We start from the raw sequence: 13,794 nt of genomic DNA on the forward strand, positions 1-13,794 counted from the left end.
GGAAGCAAGTCAAAATGTTCTAAAATTCACTCAAAGCTGTCAGTTTTCACAGGAATGCCTCAACATTTGCTGCTTGTACCATTTGTAAATTGATAAAATTTCTGTATTATCAAAACAAAACTACTAAAAAGGCATCACTTAAAATGTTTCTCCATTATTTTTTCCTTGTTTAAGTTGAAATTTGGAAACATCCCAGTTCTGACTCCACATTTCAGAAACAACAGAAGAAATACTGATTATCATAAACATCTGTACATTCTTGTACTGCTCCATTCAGGTGTTAGAAGCCCACTGAATCCAGTTAAAGTTTTTCATATATGTTTAGAAATGACCTCTTGGGATTGGATAACGTGTCAGGTGGCTTGGCCCATGGAGCAAACTAATTCTCCCTCTTTCAGCAGCTGTTGACTAAATTCTATTTAGTATTGAGTATGTCTCTTAAGTGTTTATCCTACTCTTCATCCACAGTGTCTTAGATAAAATCCAAGACACAGTATTCTTTCTCGTGATCCATTATAATACCTCAACTATTTCATTGTACCTACATCATTGCCTAATTCAAAGTGCTCTTTAACGCAGAATCTATGTCATTCCCTTGCTTCAAGCTCCTTCAGTGACTACCAAGTACCCACAGAATAAAGCAAGTAGCTTCAGGGGACATGCTCTCGAGTATGATTGTACATATATACCATTCTTCTTCCTCTTCAACTTTGCTGCAAAAATAGTATCTGATTCTCTACAACTCACCAACATGTTCATGTTACAACAATATGAAGATTTCTTGTGTAGTGTCATCATATCTTTCCACTGCTCTTCAGTTTATTTATTTCTATTGCAAAGAGAAAAACAGTAACATATGAACCAAGGGAAGAAATGAAATGAGAATTTTAACAGGTACAGTTTATGTATATCAAATAGGACATTAGGTATCATACACATTATTTCACTATGATGACTTTTTTGTTTGTTTTAAAGCCAGGGAAATCATACATAGTAATTTATCAAAGGACTATGGTTCAGACAGGAAATATTTGAACAAACTATGCTCTTACACTACCAGATTAACTTATAGAGAACTTTTTTTCTACAGGTACCCTTCTTTGATGACATCACAGACAACCGGAGTAAACAATGCTTTAAAACTCATCAGTACTTTGCAGTGAGATAGACATTATTTATGGACATACCCATTTCAAATCTAAACACTAAGATCATTACTTTTGATCCATATTCCTTGTGTTAAGGGAGGGTTAAAAGGCGTGTGTGAGTGTGTGTGTGTGTGTGTGTGTGTGTGTGTGTGTGTGTGTGTGTGAAGTCACAAAGGTGTGGCAGTGCTCTGGTGCAAGTCAGAAGACAATTTGCAAAGTTAGTTCTCCCCTTTCTACTATATGAGTCCCAGTGATCAAGCTCAGGTCATTTGGCTTGTGAGCAAGTGGCTCTCTCCACTGCACCATCTTCCGAGCCTGTACCTTTTTAAATAGGGACCCAACACCAATTTTAATAGACTGCACCTTGAAAACCTGGCTACAACTAGTGACAATGTCATCCACCTGATATTCTCAGTGCATGAAGCAGAACAGGTTATAGATTAAATGCATGTTGAAGTGAAGAAGGAGTCATATAATACTTTACATATAAAAAATGTCACACAGAAGATTCTTTATTGGTATTTTTACTGTTATCTCCTTAATTTTTAGCTAAGTATAAGTGTATTCTGTATGAATTCCATGATTTAATGTTTCTAGTTAACTGCTACACTGCATGGACATTTTCTTTTTATATCTGTTTACTAAAATATTAAAAATAAAAGTAGTCTTATAGAGCCGGGCGGTGGTGGCGCACGCCTTTAATCCCAGCACGCGGGAGGCAGAGCCAGGCGGATCTCTGTGAGTTCGAGGCCAGCCTGGGCTACCAAGTGAGTCCCAGGAAAGGCGCAAAGCTACACAGAGAAACCCTGTCTCGAAAAACAAAAAAAAAAAGTGGTCTTATTTCATGAGTTTTCTTAATGGGCCTTCCATATAAAGTCAATACCAAGAAAAGAAGGTTCTGTAGATAAAATAAACAGACAAAGAAAAAGCACAAATATCATTGCATTTTTGACAATAAGCCAATTATGTTGAGTTAGGATCCAAGTTATATAAACTCTGGGAGCAGTCCCTTATTTAAGCTACTTTTAATCAGTCATACACTGAGTTACTTACTCAGATCCTGTGCTCTGTTTATGCACACTTTTGGTAACTTTAGTAAAGCTATTAGAATAACATGTGCCAGAGACCCTTTTTTTTTAACAACCATTATGTTTATTTTATGTGTATGGATGTTTTTCTTGAAGGTATTCTGTGTGCCATGTATGTGTCTGGTACTCAGGGAGGCTAGAAAAAAGGGGGTAGATCCCCTTGAATTGAAGTTATAGACAGTTACTAGTTGCCACATAGTTTCTGGTAATGGGATCTGGATCCTTTGGAAAAGTAGCCAGTGCTCTTAACTGCTGAGTCGTCTCTCTAGCCAACTTTTAAAAGTCAGTATAAATGTTTCAGTCAACATTTTGTGGAATATTAGCTTCATTTCTCCATAATGACCATCTTTTAGCAATCAATATTTTGAATAGAAGAAAAAATCCTTTCTTGTTGATGACAGATTCCATAACTACTACTCACAATATTTGTATTTGATAACGGGATGGCAACGGGTTGGATAAACCATTATCTTTAATGCTTAGAAACCACACAAATTTTAAGCACTTACTTAACATCAAAAAAGTGTGTTCTTTCCTATCTATTTTGTTCCCTTTCCCATTTGCTGAAGCCCGAACATCCTTGTCCTCAGTTCTCTCATCTAGCTGATAATCTTGCTGCCTACTTAACTGAGAAAGCTGAAGTAACTGGAGATGGCACACTACAAGCCAGGCTTCTGTACATCCCCATCACATGCTGGGCAAGAAAAAAAAACTTTAAGCAAAAAGTGAATAATCCTGGGAGGTGAGGTCTGTAAAAGTGTCATAGGCATTAAAGATTGAAAATAAGTCTTTCCTTCTAGCTTTAAAGGAATGGGCTAACGATACTACTGTAGTTTAGGGGAAAGTGTTCTATCGACACCAGTGTAGGCTTGGAAAGAGGACTACACCAGTCACTACGAGCCGAAAAATCACCTGAGAAGAATAATTCAGAATGGGAAAAAATTTTAATTTGGTTCATTGCTTTAGAGCCACTGGCTCCCTTCTTGTAAAACAGGATGTCATGACAGAACCGATGTGATGTAGCAGAGCTTATCAGATTACAGCCAAGGAACAGAAGGGACTAGGGACAAAATATACCTTCTCAGTACCTTCCCTCAGTGACCTACTTCCTTCATCCAGGCTTGACTTACTCATTTCTACCATTTTTTAATAATTCCATTAAATAGTAAATGCGTATATGGATGAATTTGTTGTTGAAATCAGGCCCCTTCCTGCATGATCTAATCCCTTCCCCCAAACTCCACCTATCACTTATGGATGTTGCTGCATTGGCAACTAAAGCCTTCAATATATCATCTTTTGGGGAGAATTCATGTGGAAATCATGCACTTTTCTGAAGTCATTAGTACTTGCTGATATCAGAAGTATTGTCATGTAAGATCATCAGCAGAAGATTCAGTTGAGCCAGACCTGGATACATGGAAACTTTGAAAAGATAAACATACATTGATCAAAGTTGTTCAAATTGTAATAATTTGTAACTCATACATAAGACAAAGGAAAAGGCATTCAAAGCACTCCTTGTGTTTTCTCCCATGGTCTGTATTCATGTGCTCTGCAAGCCTTCCTTCTCTGTGAATGAACAGTCTATTTTCATCCAGAAGCAAGACCTCCCCCTGGGTTCTAAATCCTATTTCCTCTTTTCTGCTTGAAAGCATTTTGTCCTCTCTCACTCTATCATTAAGTCACCTTTCTCTGGTGAACAATTCTTACCAGAAACAAGATTTGTTTTCTCCTGCCTTCGTATAGCCTAGCCAAGTTCTCTCTCTCTCTCTCTCTCTCTCTCTCTCTCTCTCTCTCTCTCTCTCTCTCTCTCTCTCTCTCTTTTAAGATTTCCTGCTGTAATACTCTTCCCCAAACACAAATAAAACAAAAGCAAATGAAAACTTCAGTCTAGTTACACTCAAAATAAAATAGAATATTCAAATTAATGAATGTTCCAGAATTGGTCTAAAACAAGTGCACAAAAATATCCAGATCCCATATTAAAGATAGCTTGAAAAATGGTCATAGACTAGCTTTAAGCTATAATTGGTCTCCTGACTTAGGGCATGGTGTTATATGGTTTCTGTGTATTGATCATAAGCAACCAAAAGCCAGTAAAGGAAAGATGCTGGTATCTGAATAAAATCTTAATGATTAATGTTGGCTTACTAGTCTTAATTTGCCAGAGTAAACCAGCACTTTCCCCAGGTGTTTGCATAATTTCCTTGAATCTTTTATGGTCACTGGATCTGAAATAGTTAGTGTTTCTATTGCAGTAATAAAACATCATTGATCAAAGCAACTATAGCTTATAGTCCATCATCTGTGGATGTCAGGGCAGGATATAAGACATGAATCTGGAGGCCATGGTAGAGAAAAGTGCTGCTTATTGGTTTACACTCCATGACTTAATAAGCCTGTTTTCTTATACTATCCAGTACTATCATCCCCCTTAGTGGGCAGGGCCCACCCACATCAATCATTAATTAAGAAAATGGGCTGAGGGCTTGCTTACTGGAAAATCTAATAAGGGTATTTCCTCAGTTGACATTCGCAATTCCCAAATGACTGTAGCTTATGACAAGTTTACATGAAACTAACAAGCACAATTGATGCCTTGTCCACTTGACACACAAACACATCGCTATTCAATTATAACCTTTCATTTCTCAGTTGCTCCCAATGTGATATGTTTATATTTATAACACTATATAAGACATTGTAACTTTTCAAAGACATGGATTTCTAAAAATCCAAATACATGTAAAGTTCAGTCTTTTTAAAAAACATTCAAAATCTCTTTCAAAGTTAAGAGCCTCTCTAAAATATCCAAATTCTCTCTAAAATTGAAAAAAAATCCCTAAAATTTCAAAGTATTTTTCAAAGTTCAAAGTCTGTCAAGTGTGGGCTCCTATAAAATCTAACTAAATAAATTAGATACTTTCTTATTCTAAGAAGGAATAACTAGGGCACAGTCACATTCAAATCAAAGAAAACATGTAGTCCAGCAGTATAAATAACTGTGTCCAACATCTGGAATTCACTCATGAAAGGGCTTGGGCATCTGACTTATCTAGGTCTGCCATTTACAGCATACAAACATAGCTTATTCCATAGGCTCAGGCAAGCTCCTCTCCATTGAGGCTTCTGTACTAAGTGGTCATTCTATGGTGTTAGCATCTCCAAAATGCTGAGGTCTCTACTGCAACTGGGTAGCAACTTCACCAATGGCCTCTCCTAGGTTTTCTCTGGGACTCTAACCCTGCCACATGGTTCCAGGCCTCAATTTCTTTTCATTATCTCTTCAGTGTGGAGCCTGTACTGTAACTTTAGCTGCCCCTTCACCAATGAACTCTCCTGGTCTGTCATGCTGCCAAGTCCCATCTGGTTTCCATGATCCCTTCAGACCTTCAAAACCAGTACCATGTGAGTAATTCTTACACATTAGCAAGTTGTGCTGCTCTCATGAGGTACAGCCTTAGCCACCTCTGGAACAAAGCTGTGTGCTGATCCTCTGGAAACTGTTGCCAGAAAATTTTCCCTCAATGCTGCTCTCATCTTATTCACAACTGATTATTAAATCCCAGCTGTCAAGAAACACAGATTATTCAAAATATTAAATGGCCCCAAAAGAATCTTTATGGTACTCTCAAAACTTCCCCCTGAAGCATCACAAGACATGCCTCCATCTGTGATGCTCTGGGTGTTATCTTCCAAGGTCCTACAAAAGCTCATAATCTCAGACCATCCAACAGCTTTTCCAGCCAAAAGTTCCAAACTCTGTCCACAGTCACCCCTCAACATAACATGGAGCCTTTACTTTCATTTAACAAGTAAATTAAACACATTGTGTTCATTTTTTGGAGTTTTAAGTTTAAATACAATATTTTCTTTGTGAGGTATCTATTGGTGTTGTTTATTAAATGTCTCCTAGCACTTTGACACACACACACACACACACACACACACACACACACACACACACACACAGAGAGAGAGAGAGAGAGAGACAGACAGACAGACAGACAGACAGACAGACAGACAGACAGAGATCTTTTAACTTTTGCGGAATCACATTTCTCAATTCAGTGAGATGGTTGGGTTTGTTAAGCCTATGTCCTTGGGTTTGGTGCACAACTGTCTGACAAATTGCCCCACTCCCTTTGTTGTGGAATGGAATCATGGTTCAGCCTGAAAAATCAAGCCTCACTTGAAGCATTTCACAGACACTTTCATCTAACATAGAGACCAAACCCCAGAGGGAGACAAAAGCATGAGGGAAAGAGTTGAAGCTTTGATGGCATATTTTGAACACTCACGTTCTGTCCTGAATATGTGTGTCCTTGGGAATTTCTATTTAACCAGTAAACTTTTCTTTTGATGAAGCTAATAGGAGTTGGGTTTGTGCCCTGGAACTCAGACAGTTGTGATTAATTAGGTGTCTGTGAGGACACATGACAAACAAAGGAACATGGCAGTTACAGAAATATTCTGAGTGCCAGACACTATCTCAATTCTACATACATTATGGAATAGGGTGTAACATTACTTCCAGTGTCCTGCTTCAGAGAAAGCAGTTAAGATCTAGGCCAAGTCAACCCCTGAGAATTCCAGTCTTGCCAACTTTACCCATTATGCTTTTTCCAGAGAAGCTATTTGAGAGCTACTTGCCATTGTGTGCTAAGATCTCATTACACTAATGTCCAAATTCTTACCACAGACTGAGATTTCTTACAAATGGATGTAATTGAGGCCTGAAGCCTTCTTACTTGGGTCTAATGAAGATAAAGAATGTTCTAAAGATCAAAGAATAAAACAGAAATATGACATAGTTTAGAACAGAAGGAGCTATTTAATTTACCCTCTGAAGGGTCCTAAGACCTGAATGGAGCAATCATTACTGAATGTGCACATCATACACAAATAATTAGGAGAATCAAGTATTTCTTCTTGTGTTTCCAAAATATGGGGTGAGAACTTGGGTATTAATCATAATTTTAACCTTACTATGGAAAGTATAATGGAGAAATGTTTGGCTGGTACATTTTTAGTAGTTTGGTTTTGAGTAATAAAAAAAATTTTACAAGTGATATATTAATTTTTATAAAGACAAGCAACAAATGTTGAAAGGTGAATCCTACTACAAAAGCTGACAAATTTGAGAGAATTCTAGAACATTTTTACTTGCTTCCAAAAACTAATGGTACCTCATACTAGTTGATATAGATATTTTCTTTTTCCCCCTTTATTGAAAGTAATTCTTTTCTCATACAATATATACATTCTGATTATATTTTCCCTCACCCTGTTCTTTCAGTTCCTCTTCACCTCCCACTACCTCTAGATTGGCTCCCTTTCTATCTCTCATTTCAAAAGAACATACTTTTAAGCAATAACAACCAAATATGACAAAACAAAACATAGTAAATGAAGCCAAAACTATCATATTGAAGTTGGACACTGCAGCCCAACAGGAGGAAAAGAGTCCCGAGAACAGGTACAAGAGTCAGAGACCCACTTGTTCTCACAGTCAGGAGTCCCATAGAAATACTAAGCTTATAGCTATAATATATACATGAAGGACCTGGTGCAGATGCATGTGGGCTCTGTGATTGCTGCTTCAGTCTCTGTGCATCCATATGCACCTTGTTTAGTTGATTCACAGGGCCTTGATTCCTTTGTGTCCTCCATCCTCTCTGACTTTTAAAAATCTTACCTCCACTACTTCCTCCAGTTTCCCTGAGCTCTGTGCAGAGGGATTTGATGGAGACCACCAATTTATACTTTCTCTTTGGGTAATGTCTGGATGTGGGTCCCTGCACTGGTTCCCATCTGCTGCCAGAGGTAACCTCTCTGATGTTGACTGGATAAAGCACTCATCTCATCTACCAGTACAGAAGAATATTATTAGGAATATATCTATATCCACCTATTTCATTCTCTTTTTCCGTGTGTGTGTGTGTGTGTGTGTGTGTGTGTGTGTGTGTGTGTGTGCCTGTATCAATAGTGTTTAGTTTTACCTAGGTCTCTGGGTAGTTCTCTATTATGGTCTCTGCTCTTAGTTACCCAAGACATGTATGTATGGGGGGTATGGTTCCTTCATGTATAGTGATCCTTAAGTAAAATCATATATTGGTTGGCTACTCCTACAAGTTCTGTACCACCACTGACCTAGCATATTTATAAGCATTGTATGTCAAAGGTTTTATGGCTGGGTTGGTGTCCATATTCCTCTTTTGGTAGCCTTTAGAGTACATTCATGAACCAAAAAGACAAAACTGTAAGGATAAAGATTCAGTGTAAGCATGAGCTTTGACTTCTCTATGTTCAATTAGTTGTATGGTGTTGTCCTTGGTAATGGGGCCCAAGTGTTGGTTTGTGGAGAACAATCCTTTGTCTTAGCAACAGCCTGGGTTCTTTGGAAATTTCCATGGGACCCCTTTGGCCAATAATTCAATTGAATGTAAATCCATTCTATCATTAGAAGCCTTGCCTAGCAACAAGAGGTGGCCAGTTAAAACTCCATATCCCCTATTAATAGAAGTCCTCATTAGGATCACCTTCATATATTGCAGAACATTTCCACTACACTATTTCCACACTGCACCCCAGATAAAGCCGAATTCTAGTCATCTCTTCCATATTATCTCCCTACACTCTATTTTCCCTGGCACCAGATTCCACCCCACTGTTTCTCCTTTCCACACCCTATCCCAATATGCCCATAAAAATCTATTCTATTTTCAACTGCTAGCAAGATCCATGTGTCCCCCTCAGATTACTCCTCCTTACATAACTTCTCTAGGTCTATGAATTTTAGTTTGGTTGTCTTTTCCTTAATGGCTAATATCTGTTTAAACCAAATACATACCACATTTATATTTCTGAGTCTGGACTACCTCACACATGATGATTTTTTGTAGTTCCGTCCATTTGCCTACAAATTTCATGATGTCCTTTTTTTTTTTTTAGCAGCTGAGTACCATTCCATCATTCCATTGTATAAAGTACATTCTCTTTATCCATTCATCAATTGAGTGACATCTAGGTTGTTTCCAGTTTCTGGCTATTATGAATAAAGCTGCAATGAACATGTTTGAACAAGAGTCCTTGTGGTAGGAAGAAGCATCCTTTGAGAATATTCCCAAGAGTGGTATAGCTGGGTACTGAGGTAGATCAATTCCCAGTTTTCTGGAAAACTGTCATTATTGATTTCCATAGTATCTGTACATGTTTCTACTCCCACCAGCAATGAAAGAGTGTTGCCCTTGCTCCATACCCTCACCAGGGATGAGTTATCACTTGTGTTATTAATCTCAGCCATTCTGACAGGTGTAAGATAGAATCTCAAAGTAATTTTGATTTTCATTTCCTTAAAGGCTAAAGATATTGAACCTTTCTCTAAGTGTTTCTCAGCCATTTGAGTTTCTTCTATTGATATATTTCTGTTTAGAGATGAACCACATTTTTAAATTTGATTATTTGGGGTTTTTTGATATCTAATTTCTTCAGTTCTTTATATATTTTGGATACTAGTTCCCTACATAATATGGAATTGATAAAAAAAATCTTTTCCCATTTTGTGGGCTGCTACTTTGTCCAAATGTCTCTGTTCTTTGCTTTGTAGAAGTTGTTCAGTTTGATGAGGTCCCATTTATTGATTGTTGATATTAGTACCTGAACTAATTGTATTCTATTCAGGAAGTCTTCTTTGCCAATGAGTTCAAGAATATTCTCCTCTCCCTTCTATTAGCTTTAGTGTATCTGATTATATGTTGAGGTCTATGATCCATTTGGGTTTGAGGTTTGTACAGAGTGATTAGTTTGGATTTATTTGCATTCTTCTAGAAGTAGACATCCAGTTTGACCAGCACTGTTTTCTGAAGATGCTATCTGTTTTTTCCAGTGTGTATTTCTGGAATCTTTATAAAAAAATAGATGTTCATAAGATGTGTGGATTTATATTTGTATCATCAACTAAGTTCCATTCATCATGCTTGTTTTATGATAATACCATACTGGTTTTATTAGTATACCTCTGTAGTACAACTTCAAATATGGAATGATGAAACCTGCAATTCTCTTAATGTTCAGTATTGTTTTGGCTCTCCTGTTTTTTTTTTCTCCTACCAACTTGAGGTTTTTCTTTTCAAAGTCTCTGGAGAAATGTGTTAGAATTTTTATGGGGATTAAATTAAATCTGTGGGTTACTTTTGGTAGGATGGTCATTTTTACTATTCCTACCAACCATGAACATGGAAGTTCTTTCTATCTTCTAATATCTTCTTTAATTTCTTTCTTCAATGACATGAAGTTTGTATCACACATGTCTTTCACTTGCTTTGTTAAAGTTACGGAAAGATATTTGTATTATTTGAGCCTGTTGTGAGGGTGTTGTTTCCATGATTTCTTTCTCAGTCTGTCATTGATATATAGGAGGGATATAGATTTTTTTAGTTAATTTTCTATTCTACTATTTTGCTAAAAGTGCTTATTAGCTCTATAGCTTCCCTGGTAGAATATTTAGGGTCACTTCTGCGTGCCATCACATCATCTGCAAATAATAATACTTAGAAAGTCTGGTAGACTTCTTTGGTTTCAATTTTTATCCCTTTGATGTCCTTCAATTGTCTTATTTTTCTATGTAAGACTTCAAGTACTTAGCTATAGAAAATAGATACAGAGAGGGTGGAAAACCTTGTCTTGTTCTTGATTTTAGTTGAATTGTTTTGAGTCTCTCTACATTGAATTTGATGTTGGTTATAGGCTTGCTGTAAACTGCCTTTATTATGTTGAAGTGTGACCCTTATATCCCTAATGTTTCCATGATGTTTTTCACAAAGGAATATTGGATTTTGTGAAAAGCTTTTTCTGCATCTAACTAGATTATCCCTTTTTTCTGTCAGTTTGTTTATATGGTGATTTATATTGACTAATTTTCATATGTTGAATGATCTCTGCATTTCTGGGATGAAGTCTACCTGATCTTTTTGTTGTGTTCTTGGATTCAGTTTGCAAGTGTTGCATTGAGTCATTTTGTATCTTTGTTCTTAAGAGAAATTGGTCTTTAATTGTCTTTCTTTGTAAAGTCTTTATGTGGTTTGTGTATCAGGGTAAATGTGTCTTCATACAATGAATTGGGAAATGCTTCCTTCTGTTTCTATTGTGTGGAATAATTTGAGGAATGTTGACATTAACTTCTCTTTGAACGTCTGGTGGAACTCTATGCTCAAACCATCTGTCCATGGGTATTATTTTTTTATTTTTTTGACTAAGAAACTTTTAATGTCTGCTTTTATTTTACTAGAGGTTATAGATCTATTTAAGTTGTTTATCTGATCTCAATTTAACATTGATAAGTGTTATCTATTGAGAAAATTATCCATTCACTTTAGATTTTTCAAATTTGGTGAGGTCTTGTATTTTCTTGGTGTTCCTTGCTATTTACCCTGTTCTTTTCTAATTTTTTTACTTTGGATATTCTCTCTACTTTCCAGTTAGTTTGGATAATTTTTTTTTATATTTTGTTGACTTACTCAAAGAACCAACTATTCCTTTTATTGATTCTTTGTATTGTTCTGTTTCTATTTTATTAATTTCAGCTTTCAGTTTGATTATTTCTCCCTATCTACTCCTCTTGGATATGATTACTTCTCTTTGTTTTAGAGCTTTGAAGTGTGCCATTAAGTTGCTGGCATAAGAACTCTCATTTTTTTCATTTATTCTTCTCCAGTTTTATATATATATATATATATATATATATATATATATATATATATATATATATATATAGGCACATAGTGCAATGACCTTTCCTCTTAGCACTGCTTTCATTGTGTCACGTGAAGTTGGATATGCTGTATATTCATTTTCATTCAATTTTAGAAAGTCTTTAATTTCGTTACTTCTGTCTTAATCCATTTTTCATTCAGTAGATAGTTGCTCATCTTCCAAGAGTTTGTAAGCTTTCTATTTTTTTTCTGTCAGTTTTGATGTCTAGCTTTATCCCATGGATATCTGATAGGATAAAGGGAGTCATTTCCATTTTCTTGTATTTGTTTTTTGTCCAGTTATGTGTTAAATTTGGGAGAAAGTTCCTTGAGATTCAGAGAAGAAGGTATATTCTTTTATATCTAGGTGAAATGTTCTATAAATATCTGTTAGGTCCATTTGGTTTATAACATCTTTTAGCTCTAGTATTTCTGTTTAGTTTTTGTCTAGATGACCTATCAGTGAGGGTGGGTATTGAAGACTCTAATTTTCAGTGAGTGTCAATATATAATTTAAGGTATAGTGACATTTCTTTTAAAAACTTAGGTAACCTTGTGTTTGAGACATAGATGTTAAGAATTGAAATGCCATCTTGGTACATTTTTCCTTTGATGTATATGTTCTTCCCCTCCTCTTTTGATTAGTTTTAGATTGAATTATATTTTGTTAGATATTAAAATGGCTATTCCAGCTTTCTTCTACTGTCAATTTGCTTGGAATATCATTTTCCAACCCTTTATTTACCCTGAGGTAATGTTCTATTCTTGATGTTGAGGTATGTTCTTGGATTCAGCAGAAAGATACATCCTGGTTTTTTATCCATCCACTTAGTCTGTGGTTTTTAATTGGGTGATTGAGACCATTGATATTGAGAGATATCATTGACCAATTACTGTTGATTTCTCTTATCTTGTTGTCCTTGTTAGTGGTGTGTGTAAAAGTGTATGTGTGTGTTTGCCTGTATGTGTGTGCCTTCCATTTTCTTTTTCTTTTTCTTTCTTTCTTTTTTTTTTTTTTTTGCTTTTGCTGTGTGAGGTTATTTATTTCCTGTGTTTTCAAGGGTATAGTTATCTTCCTTAGCTTAGAGTTTTCCTTCTAGCATTTTCCATAGATAGATACTTGTAAATAGGATGTATAGATAGAAAATTTTCAAATTTGATTTCATAATGGATTACCTTGTTTTCTCTATCTGTGGTGACTGAATGATTTTGCTGTGTATAATAGCCTGGGCTGGTATCTTTGAACTCTAGAGTCTATAGAACATCTCTCCATTTCCTTTTGGCTTTTAGTCTCCATTGAGAAATTAAGTATAGTTCTAATAGGTCTGCTTTTAGATAGATTTTTTTCCCCTGGATTTCTTTAGGGAATTATTCATTTCCTCTGCAAGGTTCTCTGTCATCTTCATACAGGTTGTTTTAGCATCTTTTTCTTGTGCTTCAACTGTATTGGAATATTCAGGGTCCGCTGTCATAGTGCTCTGATGGTGCCATATTGCCATGGCTGCTGATTGTGTTTTTATGCTGGTATTGAGGCTTCAGGCTTCTGGTTTGGGGATGATTACAAGTTTTGCTGTTTATTTCTCAGTTTGTCTTTGTTGGGTGGGTGTTATAATTTCTTGGTTTCTGTTTCTTTGAGTGTGATAGCTGTGTGTTGCCTGTTTCCCTGGCTTGCTCAGCTGCTGTGTTTACATGAAATGCCTACTGGTGTTGGAGGCTGGGATACTCAGATGAGTTCTAAGAAGGAAGGCTGGGGAAGATCTTTGTGATCCACTGGGGATGGGCTCAGAGAGGAAAGGGGAATTG

This window comes from Peromyscus maniculatus, chromosome 2, assembly GCF_049852395.1.
Source record: "Peromyscus maniculatus bairdii isolate BWxNUB_F1_BW_parent chromosome 2, HU_Pman_BW_mat_3.1, whole genome shotgun sequence".
In the NCBI taxonomy this organism is placed as follows: Eukaryota; Metazoa; Chordata; class Mammalia; order Rodentia; family Cricetidae; genus Peromyscus; species Peromyscus maniculatus.